Below are 13,195 nucleotides of genomic sequence, written 5' to 3'. Positions count from 1 at the left end.
GAGTGAGTAGAGATTGCCATGCAACGGATGCACTAGAGCTATAAGTATATGAAAGTTCAACAAAATAAACTAGTGGGTGTGCATCCAACTTGCTTGCTCACGAAGACCTAGGGCATTTTGAGGAAGCCCATCATTGGAATATACAAGCCAAGTTCTATAATGAAAGATTCCCACTAGTATATGAAAGTGACAACATAGGAGACTCTCTATCATGAGGATCATGGTGCTACTTTGAAGCACAAGTGTGGTAAAAGGATAGTAGCATTACCCCTTCTATCTTTTTCTCTCATTTTTTTATTTTTTTAATATTTGTTTTTATTTGGGCCTTCTCTCTTTTTTATGGCCTCTTTTTCTTTCTCTTTTTTTATTTGGGCTTCTTTGGCCTCTTTTATTTATTTTTGCCCGGAGTCTCATCCCGACTTATGGGGGAATCATAGTCTCCGTCATCCTTTCCTCACTGGGACAATGCTCTAATAATGATGATCATCACACTTTTATTTTTCTTACAACTCAACAATTACAACTTGATACTCAGAACAAAATATGACTCTATATGAATGCCTCCGGCGGTGTACCGGGATGTGCAATGACTCATGAGTGACATGTATGAAAGAATTATGAACAGTGGCTTTGCCAAAAATACGATGTCAACTACATGATCATGCTAAGCAATATGACAATGATGGAGTGTGTCATAATAATGGAACGGTGGAAAGTTGCATGGCAATATATCTAAGAATGGCTATGGAAATGCCATAATAGGTAGGTATGATGGCTGTTTTGAGGAAGGTATATGGTGGGTGCATGATACCGGCGAAAGGTGCACGGTATTAGAGAGGCTAGCAAAGGTGGAAGGGTGAGAGCGCGTATAATCCATGGACTCAACATTAGTAATAAAGAACTCACATACTTATTGCAAAAATCTATTAGTTATCAAAACAAAGTACTACGCGCATGCTCCTAGGGGGATAGATTGGTAGGAAAAGACCATCGCTCGTCCCCGACCGCCACTCATAAGGAAGACAATCAATAAATAAATCATGCTCCGACTTCATCACATAACGGTTCACCATACGTGCATGCTACGGGAATCACAAACTTCAACACAAGTATTTCCCAAATTCACAACTACTCAACTAGCATGACTTTAATATCACCATCTCCATATCTCAAAACAATCATCAAGCATCAAACTTCTCTTAGTATTCAACACATTCATAAGAGAATTTTATTATTCTTGAATACCTAGCATATTAGGATTTTAAGCAAATTACCATGCTATTTAAGACTCCCAAAATAATCTAAGTGAAACATGTGAGTTCATCTATTTCTATAAAACAAATCCACCACCGTGCTCTAAAATATATAAGTGAAGCACTAGAGCAAATGACAAACTACTCCGAAAGATATAAGTGAAGATCAATGAGTAGTCTAATAATTATGCAACTATATGAAGACTCTCTAACATTTATTAATTTCAGATCATGGTATTTTATTCAAACAGCAAGCAAAGCGAAAGAAAATGACATTCTAAGAATGGCAAACATCATGTGAATAAGCAAAAACTTAGGATCAACCGAAACTAACCGATAATTGTTGAAGAAGAATGGTGGGATGCCAACCGGGGCATCCCCAAGCTTAGATGCTTGAGACTTCTTGAAATATTATCTTGGGGTGCCTTGGGCATCCCCAAGCTTGAGATTTTGTGTCTGCTTAATTCCTCTCAGATCAAGGTCTCCCTAAATCTCAAAAGCTTCATCCACACAAAACTCAACAAGGACTCGTGAGATAAGTTAGTATAAACAATTGCGAAAAACTTATCATACTCTACTGTAGCAAATCACTAAAATTATTATTCAACATTGCATACTAAATGCCTCTGCATATTTAATAGTCCTATCCTCAAATAGAATCATTAAAGCAACAAACATATGCAAACAATGCAAACATAACAGCAATCTGCCTAAACAGGATAGTCTGTAAAGAATGCTGCAGCATCCATATTTCCCTAGCTCCAAAAATTATGAAACAAAATTCCCACTGTAGTAAATTTATCAGAGCTTAATATGCAAAAGGTTTCAACATTTTATCACATTCTGACTTTTCTAGGGAATTATTGCAACAGAGGTAAACTTTCTGTTTTCAAACAGCAACATGTATACTTGTAACATAGGCATAGTAAAGGCTATCAATGCCACTTTTATTGAAATAAAAGATGCAAAACATTATTATAAATAACAGAAAGCAAATCCTAACAAAATAGATTGACGCTCCAAGCAAAACACATATCATGTGGTGAATAAAAATATAGCTCCAACTAAAGTTACCGATGAACGAAGACGAAAGAGGGGATGCCTTCCGGGGCATCCCCAAGCTTAAGCTCTTGGCTATCCTTGAATATTACCTTGGGGGTGCCATGGGAATCCCCAAGATTAGGCTCTTGCCACTCCTTGTTCCATAATCCATCAAATCCATACCCAAAACTTGAAAACTTCACAACACAAAACTTAAGGCAGAAAACTCGTGAGCTCCCTTAGCGAAAGAAAACAAAACACCACTTCAAGGTACTGTGATGAACTAATTATTTATTTATATTGGTGTTAAACCTACTGTATTCCAACTTCTCTATGTTTTATAAACTATTTTACTAGCCATAGATTCATCAAAATAAGTAAGCAACACATGAAAAACAGAATCTGTCAAAAACAGAACAGTCTGTAGTAATCAGGATAAAATGTATACTTCTGGAACTCATAAAATTCTCAAATAAATTTATTGACCTGAGTAATTTCTCTATAAATCATCTTCAAAAATAATTAACTAAATATCACTCTCCAAGTAAAAATGGCAGCAATTCTCGTGAGCGCTAAAGTTTTTGTTTTTTACAGCATGATCGCAAAGACTTTCCCCGAGTCTTCCCAAAGGTTCTACTTGGCACAATCACTAATTAAAACATAAATCCACATCTAAACAAAGGCTAGATGAATTATTTATTACTAAACAGGAACAAAAAGCAAGGAACAAAAATAAAGTTGGGTTGCCTCCCAACAAGCGTTATCGTTTAACGCCCCTAGCTAGGCATGATGATTTCAATGATGCTCATATAAAAGATAAGAATTGTAACATAAAGAGAGCATCATGAAGAATATGATTAACACATTTAAGTCTAACATACTTCCTATGCATAGGGATTTTTTGAACAAACAACTTATGGGAGAAATAATCAACTTGCATAGGAAGGTAAAACAAGCATAACTTCAGAACGTTAAGCACATAGAGAGGAAACTTGATATTATTGCAATTCCTAAAAGCATATGTTCCTCCCTCATAATAATTTTCAGTAGCATCATGAATGAATTCAACAATATAACCAGCACCTAAATCATTCTTTTCATGATCTACAAGCATAGAAATTTTACTACTCTCCACATAAGCAAGATTCTTCTCATGAATAATAGTGGGAGCAAACTCAACAAAATAATTATCATGTGATTGAAAATTGAAATCAAGATGACAAGTTTCATTGTTATTATTATTATTTAAATCATACGTGTCATCACAATAATCATCATAGATAGGAGGCATGCTTTCATCATAATAAATTTGCTCATCAAAACTTGGGGGACAAAAAATATCATCTTCATCAAACATAGCTTCCCCAATCTTGTGGCTTTGCATATCATTAGCATCATAGATATTCAAAGAACTCATACTAACAACATTGCAATCATGCTCATCATTCAAATATTTAGTGCCAAACATTTTATATATTTCTTCTTCTACCACTTGAGCACAATTATCCTTTCCATCATACTCACGAAAGATATTAAAAAGGTGAAGCGTATGAGACAAACTTAATTCCAGTTTTTTGTAATTTTCTTTTATAAACTAAACTAGTGATAAAACAAGAAACTAAAAGACTCGATTGCAAGATCTAAAGATATACCTTCAAGCACTCACCTCCCCGGCAACGGCGCCAGAAAAGAGCTTGATGTCTACTACACAACCTTCTTCTTGTAGACGTTGTTGGGCCTCCAAGTTCAGAGCTTTGTAGGACAGTTGCAAATTTCCCTCAAGTGGATGACCTAAGGTTTATCAACACATAGAAGGCGTAGGATGAATATGGTCTCTCTCAAGCAACCCTGCAACCAAATAACAAAGAGTCTCTTGTGTCCCCAACACCCCAATACAATGGTAAATTTTATAGGTGCACTAGTTCGGCGAAGAGATGGTGATACAAGTGGTATATGGATAATAGATATGTGTATTTGTAATCTGAAATAATAAAAAAGCGAGGTAACAAATGATAAAAATGAGTGTAAACGGTATTGCAATGCGTGGAAATAAGGCCTAGGGTTCATACTTTCGCTAGTGTAAGTTCCCTCAACAATACTAACATAATTGGATCATAAAACTATCCCTCAACATGCAACAAAGAGTCACTCCAAAGTCACCAATAGCAGAGAACGAATGAAGAGATTATGGTAGGGTACGAAACCACCTCAAAGTTATTCTTTCCAATCAACCCGTTGGGCTATTCCTATAAGTGTCACAAACAGCCCTAGACTTCATACTAGAATAACACGTTAAGACACAAATCAACCAAAACCCTAATGTCACCTAGATACTCCAATGTCACCTCAAGTATCCATGGGTATGATTATACGATATACATCACACAATCTCAGATTCATCTATTCAACCAACACAAAAGACCTCAAAGAGTGCCCGAAAGTTCCTACCGGAGAATCACGACGAAAACGTGTGCCAACCCCTATGCATAGGTTCCCAATGTCAAGAAACCCGCAAGTTGATCACCAAGACATACATCAAGTGTTCTTAAATCTTTAAAGACTCAATCCGATAAGATTACTTCAAAGGGGAAACTCAATTCATTACAAGAGAGAAGAGTGGGAGGAGAAACATAGGATCCAACTATAATAGCAAAGCTTGCGATACATCAAGATCGTATCGTCTCAAGGACACGAGAGAGAGAGAGAGAGATCAAACACATAGCTACTGGTACATACCCTCAGCCCCGAGGGAGAACTACTCCCTCCTCATCATGGAGAGCGCCGGGATGATGAAGATGGCCACCAGAGAAGGATTGCCCCTCCGGCAGGGTGCCGGAACGGGTCTAGATTGGTTTTTGATGGCTATGGAGGCTTCTGGTGGCGGAACTCCCGATCTAATCTCCGTTCTAGAAGTTTTAGGGTATATGGAGTTATATAGGCAGAAGAAGCACGTCAGGGGAGCCACGGGGGCCCCACGAGGCAGGGGCGTGCCCCCCACCCTCGTGGGCAGCTCCCGTATCTTCTGACGTGGGGTCCAAGTCCATCAGGTGTGTTTCCTTCCAAAAATAACTTCTCCAGTTGATTTCGTTCCGTTTCGACTCCGCCTGATATTCCTTTTCTTCGAAACACTAAAATAGGCGTAAAACAGCAAATCTGGGTTGGGCCTCCGGTTAATAGGTTAGTCCCAAAAATGATATAAAAGTGTATAATAAAGCCCATAAACATTCAAAACAGTAGATAATATAGCATGGACCAATTAAAAATTATAGATACGTTGGAGACGTATCACGGATATGAATATTCCTTTCTCTGTAAACCGACTATGTACAACCCTAGCCCCCTCCGGTGTCTATATAAACTAGAGGGTTTAGTCCATAGAGGTGATCATAATCATATAGGCTAGACATCTAGGGTTTAGCCATCATGATCTTGTGGTAGATCAACTGTTGTAACCCCTATACTCATCAAAGTCAATCAAACCGGACGTAGGGTATTACCTCCATCAAGAGGGCCCGTGTAAGTGCATCTAGTGCCCCTTAGTGATTTTGGTGTATTGAAGACTTATAGGTTAAGGGACTAATGGGTTTGTGAGTGTACACAGGTCTACAAGTCTATGAGCAGTTTGATATTTACAGAGAAAGTCGACCCCTAAAAATGAAGTTCTTCGACTGAAGACTTTAGATTTCTGAAGACTTTCTAAAGACTTTGAAAGTGAAGAAATTGGTGTGACCATGAAGACTTGGTATTCATTCAAGGAACATGAAGCGTGAAGACTTTTGTTTTTGTAGTTTCTTTTTCTCTTTCTTGAGTCATAGGAAACACCGAACTATTAAAGGGGATCGAGGAAATACTAAGGAAAAGTTTCCAGGTGATGATCAACTCAAAATCCTACACCTACCAATCCCTTCGAGTGAAGCCATTGGAAATCTCATGCAGTTCAGTCAATTTCTTCAGTGACAGAGATGAATCTCTTCTGTTCTCTGATAAATTTGTTCTAACTGAGGAGTTAGGAATTTGCCAGTAAAGATTGCCTACAAGTGAGGAACATGATAGCCCTGAGGAATTTGATAGTCAAATTTCCGACCGTTGTTGTGCTACGTGCCAGCTGTCCCAAAATATCTCCCCACCTAACGGTCATATCATTTAAGGGCATTTATGTCTTATCATGTCGGGCTGCTCCCTAGGCAATAAATAGCCGTCCCCCTACAACCACTAGCTGGTTGGCCGCTCCGAGAGAAACTGACACTTTTCATTTGAGAGCATCCCATCCTCCGAGGACTTTGAGCGAATATTATCAAGTGAGGAAAACCCAAACCCAAACACCTACAAACCCAAAGTGATTGAGCATCACTGAAGAGATTGATCCTGCGTGGATCCGACGCTTGTTACCTTTGAAGACTATGCATCTTCCAGACGGTTAGGCGTCATGGTCTAGAGCATCCAAGAGGAAATTGCGGATCGCCGAGTGACCGAGTTTGTGAAGGTTTGGAAGTCACATGAAGACTTACCACGAGTGATTGGGCGAGGTCTGTGTGACCTTAGCTCAAGGGGAATACGGTGAGGACTAAGTGTCCTGAGTTGCGTGTTTAGGACTGGGTGTCCGGGACTGTGTGTCCTCAGGTTTGAATACCTAGCCGCCCTAACCAGACGTACAACTGTCACAGTAGTTGGAACTGGTCTACCAAATCATTGTCTTCACCAAGCCTATTGGTTCTATTTCCTCAACCCTTCCATTTCCTCATTTCTGTGTTGTGTGCTTGTTCATATCTATTCGAAGACTCTGACTGAAGACTTTCTCAATTTCCTCAGTTCAATTTCTTCAGTCTGTTTGTCTTCATCATGTTTTATCCTGTGTTTACGCTTTCTGTACTCTGTGTCTTTTTTTCATTTCATCATGATATCCATGTTTGTGTTATGTCATGTATGCATCTGACTACTTATTCTGCTGTAAGTAGTTTTTCGCTTAGGAATTTCCTCACCCTGAAATTCCTCAGTGAAGAATTTATAAAAATCGCCTATTCACCCCACCCATCTAGTCGACTTAACACACTTTCAATTGGTATCATAGCAAGGTACTCCCCTGTTCTGTGTGATTTTTGTTTAACCGCCTGGAGTTTTAGTTATGTCGACCGCAGGAATGAAGACTATGACATGCCCCATCTTCGACGGTCATGATTATCCCAGGTGGAAGGCCATGATGAAGAAGCTCCTCATGGTGATGAACAGCGAACTCTGGACCGTCACCGAGATAGGTCTTACTGACCTATGCAAGATGGCGGAGGCTGATGATATTTGCAAATACACGCTACTCAACCTCACGGTGAAGGACATCATCTGCTCCGGCTTGTCACAAAATCAGTTCAGGAATGTTATGCATCTCTGTCATGTGAAGCTCATCTGGGACCGACTCTCTGAGGTCTATGAAGGCCATCGATCTCACCATGAACCCTGGTTTGAGGACTTCATGGAATCGTGCAAGACTATGACTTTCAATCCAGAATCATCATCCTCTGCACCATGCCTTATGGAAAAATGTGCCAAGGTAACTGAATGCTACTTATCTGAGTCCAGTGATGATGAATCTAGTGATGAATTTGGACCCAGTTATGTCAAACTTGCTTCCCTTGCCACTAAACAACAAAGAGCTTTGGAAAAAGTTCAAAACATGCTAGATGAGAGCGACGATATGTTGGGTGAAGAAATGGATCATTCTAAAGCTTTGGCTAAAATTCTTCAGGGACTCCAGTACAAGTTTGATAACCTTCAGAGTCATCATAACACTCTCTTATCTGATCATGAGAAGCTTTCTTATGAATTTCTTCAAAGAAAGCAAGATCTTGAGCAGTTAAGAGTGAGTTATGAAGATCTTCAGAAGGAGCGTGATTCATTACTTGCTCAACAAATCGGCGCTACTCAGGAAGAATTTATTCCTCCATGTTTGAAGTGCATTGAACGTGAATCTGCTAATTCTTCACCTGAATGCTCAAATGCTTCCATTGCTGCAAATCCTTTAACTATCTCTACTATCACTAATTCCTCATCTGAGGACATTGCTAGTATCACTGATGATGCAGGGCTGAAGGAATTGTATATGACAGGCATGTACAAAAGCCTCAAAGGGCATCAGGCTCTTTGTGATGTGCTTAAAAAGCAGATCCTCAACAGGAAACCTAGGAGAGTGAAGTCTATTTTAAACCTTGATTTTATACATGCAGTCAAAACTGAACCCTAACTTCTCAATCCCTGAAATCGGTACCCTGTACTTGTCAATCCCGATTAATCTCAACCCTGAACCCGTTCAAACCAGTTTGGCATGGTAGGAAAGAACGATCCCGGTCGGGATCACACACTACTCTCACTGACTACACAGGTCCACCTGTCCTGTTCAGCTTCTATCTCATGTCCATCTTCTATCCGTCCCTCTCTCTCTCCCCAAGAACGCGTACCCCGGACTGATGCAGTAGGCACCCAGCTAGGCAATGGTTGGTGCGAGTTGACCGGTCAACGCTTCGGCGCGGGCCCAAGGGTGGGGCTTCGGGTCGCTGGCGATGACGACAACAATGATCGACAGCCTCGTGGTCCGAGCGGGTGGTGGTGGCAAGGCTCGACAGAGCTCGCCGAAGTAGCGTTTCCTTGAAATTGAGACGAGCATGAGGTTAAGCCGAGGGATTTGAAGACTCAGGGTAGAGGAAGTGGAGTCTGGAGGATGGTCTGCGTTGCCTGTCCACGGTGCACCATCGACGGGACGGTGGGCAACCGCTGGCGAGCACCATGCCAGCAGCACAGCAACGACTACCGTGGCGTGTGGGGATAGCAGAGAAGCATGGACATCCTGGTGTGTATCATGGGAAAGAAAATTGAGAGGCATGACCGCATGGGCGCCAGTCTTGTCGCCGTCCATGCAGCGTGTGTTCTGCATGGCGAGCTCTCGCGACGGAGCAAGCAACTGCCTAGTTCGAGCAGTGGGGGAAGAGATCGAGGTATAAGGAGCAATTATAGAGATCATCCAAGGACACGGTAAGCCATAGGGGCGGGCGGAGTGAGCTCGGAGGCGAGGTGAGCTGCTGAGGAGTGCATGCACACTACAACTGTTCGACATAATGGTAGTCGCTCGGCATGGCATACGATGACAGCACGGTTGCACCTCACTACCATAGAGTGGCACGTGACCACATCGTGGTGCAAGTTTCTGGTCTGACTCATGGCGCCAGAGAGGTAGCTCTGATTTGGTTGTCAGCACGTCAGCGACGGCGTTGTGCCTGAAAAGCTGCTGGTGCGCACCGTTCCGAAGTGGACGATGAGGTGCACGGTGTCACGCTCAGCGACCTCGCCGCGTACTACTGTTGGCCGGTGACCATCGTCGTCATCCTCACCCACGCGTCGTGCCTGGACAAGTCGGAGGCCCTAGAGCCATCGTGTGATTCGAGGCTAGCTAGCTGCCGTCCATTGATATGCCTACTGATCGATCTTGCTACTAGTGTATAGTACAGTGTTGAATCGATTGGATTAGGCCGACTTACATGCATGAATGGCGATCCATGCGGTCGCTGCCTTGCATGCTCGTGAGTACGACTCTCAAGGCGGAGGGTGTGCCGTGGAGCGCCATTGCGAGCAGGCGGGCGAATGAGGCTGTGGAGGTATATGATGAGAAAAATATGACATGTTGAGAAAAATATGACATGTGGGACAGGGATGTAAGTGACAGTAGGTTCTGATCCTAGCCGGGTTGGATATTTTCCAGGTGCTCCAAACAGCTTAAGGGTTAATATTGACCGGGATCACAGAGTATAGGGTGCCGATTTCAGGGATTCGAAGGTCAGGGTTTAATTGCGACGAGCCACACGAGTTCAAGGTTTTTTTCAGACTTCACTCACCCTAGGAAAGAGGGTATTGCCTTCAAGAGGAAATTCAATGCTGATGGGACCTACTGGAAACCTGAACGGTATCCCAAAACCTCATGGGTTGCTGCAAAGGGACCTTCAGTGGATCCATCTACGTTATCTGGTTTTAGATGTGAATCTTCATATTATTCTAATGAGTCATTTGACTCCAACTATAAACTGTTCAAAATCAGAATGGTGAAGTATTTGCTAGATATGTTGGCACCAACTACAGGAACGGTTCTCCTATGAAGAAAATCTGGGTTCCCAAAAGGTGCCTTGAAAATCTTAAGGTGAATGTCATCATGACACCACCTGTGAAGAATAGGAACCCCAGATCAAATTCTTCGTATGGACCAAATTCTTCATATGGATCCAAGTCCTCATATGCACCAAATTCCTTACGTGGATCAAATTCCTCAAAAGGATCAAAGTCTTCATATGAACATCATCGTGCTAACCCTTCTGTTTTGCAGGGAAGATCTAAGGATTGTGGATATGTGCATTATTCTTCAAATCATTATGTTCATAAGTCCTCGAAGAATGTCTCTACTTACTCTTATGCTTACCCTAACCTTTCTTATGTGAAATGAAGTGGATTGGCATCTATGCCACCTTTCTCTTATGGAGCTCGCAGAATGATGCACTCTTTGCCACCCCTTCAGATGTGGGTGGTGAAGCAAAAGAACTAATCTCTTATGCAGGGTCAGGTCTCCAGACGAACTTAAATGCCTGAAGAATTTGCTGGAGACCTGAATATGCTTGAAAGGACACAAGATAATCATGAAGAAATGAATTCTCATGTCTCACGTCCTCATACTGCTTTATTGCTACCTCTTGAGCACTGCGTTGGTTTTCCGTTGAAGAGGAAAGGGTGATGCAGTAGAGCAGCATAAGTATTTCCCTCAATTTTTGAGAACCAATGTATCAATCCAGTAGGAGGCCACGCACCAGTCCCTCGCACCTACACAAACAAATAAACTCCTCGCAACCAACATGATAAAGGGGTTGTCAATCCCTTCACGGTCACCTACGAGAGTCAGATCTGATAGATATGATAAGATAATATTTTTGGTATTTTTATGATAAAGAGAAATAAAGATGCAAGTAAAATAAATGGCAAAGGAAATAAATATGTATTGGAAGATTAATATGATGGAAAATAGACCCGGGGGGGCATAGGTTTCACTAGAGGCTTCTCTCGAGAGCATAATTATTACGGTGGGTGAACAAATTACTGTTAAGCAATTGACTGAATTGAGCATAGTTATGAGAATATCTAGGTATGATCATGTATATAGGCATCACGTCCGAGACAAGTAGACCGACTCCTGCCTGCATCTACTATTATTACTTCACACATCGACCGCTATCCAGCATGAATCTAGAGTATTAAGTTCAAGAGAACAAAGTAACGCTTTAAGCAAGATGACATGATGTAGAGGGATAAACTCATGCAATATGATATAAACCCCATCTTGTTATCCTCGATGGCAACAATACAATACGTAACTTGCTTCCCCTACTGTCACTGGGAAAGGACACCGCAAGATTGAACCCAAAGCTAAGCACTTCTCCCATTGCAAGAAATATCAATCTAGTTGGCCAAACCAAACTGATAATTCGAAGATACTTGCAAAGATAACCAATCATACATAAAAGAGTTCAGAGAAGATTCAAATATTGTTCATAGATAAACTTGATCATAAACCCACAATTCATCGATCTCAACAAACACACCGCAAAAGAAGATTACATCGAATAGATCTCCACAAGAGAGGGGGAGAACTTTGTATTGAGATCCAGAAAGAGAGAAGAAGCCATCTAGCTAATAACTATGGACTGTAGGTATGAAGTAAACTACTCACACTTCATCGAAGAGGCTATGGTGTTGATGTACAAGCCCTCCGTGATCGATACCCCCTCCGGTGGAGCTCCAAAAAAGGCCCCAAGATGGGATCTCGTGGATACAGAAAGTTACGGCGGTGGAATTAGGGTTTTGGATCCGTATCTAGTAGTTTGGGGGTAAGTAGGTATATATAGGAGGAAGGAGTACATCGGTGGAGCAACATGGGCCCCACGAGGGTGGAGGGCGTGCCTGGGGGGTATCTATGCCCCCTACCTCGTGCCTTCCTCGTTGATTGCTTAACGTAGGGTCCAAGTCCTCTGGATCATGTTCATTCCAAAAATCACGTTCCCAAAGGTTTCATTCCGTTTGGACTCCATTTGATATTCTTTTTCTGCAAAACCCTAAAATATGCAAAAAACAGCAATTCTGGGGCTGGGTCTCCAGTTAATAGGTTAGTCCCAAAAATAATATAAAAGTGTATAATAAAGCCCAATAATGTCCAAAATAGGATATAATAAAGCATGGAACAATAAAAAATTATAGATACGTTGGAGACGTATCAAGCATCCCCAAGCTTAATTCCTGCTCGTCCTCGAGTAGGTAAATGATAAAAACAGAATTTTTGATGTGGAATGCTACTTGGCATAATTTCAATGTAATTCTCTTAATTGTGGTATGAATATTCAGATCCGAAAGATTCAAGACAAAAGTTTAATATTGACATAGAAATAATAATATTTCAAGCATACTAACTAAGCAATTATGTCTCTTCAAAATAACATGGCCAAAGAAAGTTATCCATACAAAATCATATAGTCTGGCTATGCTCCATCATCACCACATAAAGTATTCAAATCATGCACAACCCCGATGACAAGCCAAGCAATTGTTTCATACTTTTGGTGTTCTCAAACTTTTTCAATCTTCACGCAATATATGAGCGTGAGCCATGGGCATAGCACTATAGGTGGAATAGAATGGTGGTTGTGGAGAAGACAAAAAGGGAGAAGATAGTCTCACATCAACTAGGCGTATCAACGGGCTATGGATATGCCCATCAATAGATATTGAAAGTGCGTTATATCGACTAGAGGGGGGTGAATAGGCGATTTTTATGAAAGTCTTCAAAACTTGGGAGTTATGAAGACAAACAGTGAAGATTATGCCTATTA

General features: G+C 41.3%; 1 pseudogene; it reads left to right on the top strand.

The window, feature by feature from the left end:
* Positions 1-7,431: 7,431 nt before the first annotated feature.
* Positions 7,432-13,195, top strand: part of LOC125516665 — a 45,004-nt pseudogene continuing 39,240 nt past the window's right edge.

The sequence above is a fragment of the Triticum urartu genome, chromosome 6 (genome assembly GCF_003073215.2).
Source record: "Triticum urartu cultivar G1812 chromosome 6, Tu2.1, whole genome shotgun sequence".
Lineage (NCBI taxonomy): Eukaryota > Viridiplantae > Streptophyta > Magnoliopsida > Poales > Poaceae > Triticum > Triticum urartu.
The sequence above is the reverse complement of the archived record's forward strand: the minus strand, read 5'-3'. Positions and strand labels throughout refer to the sequence as shown.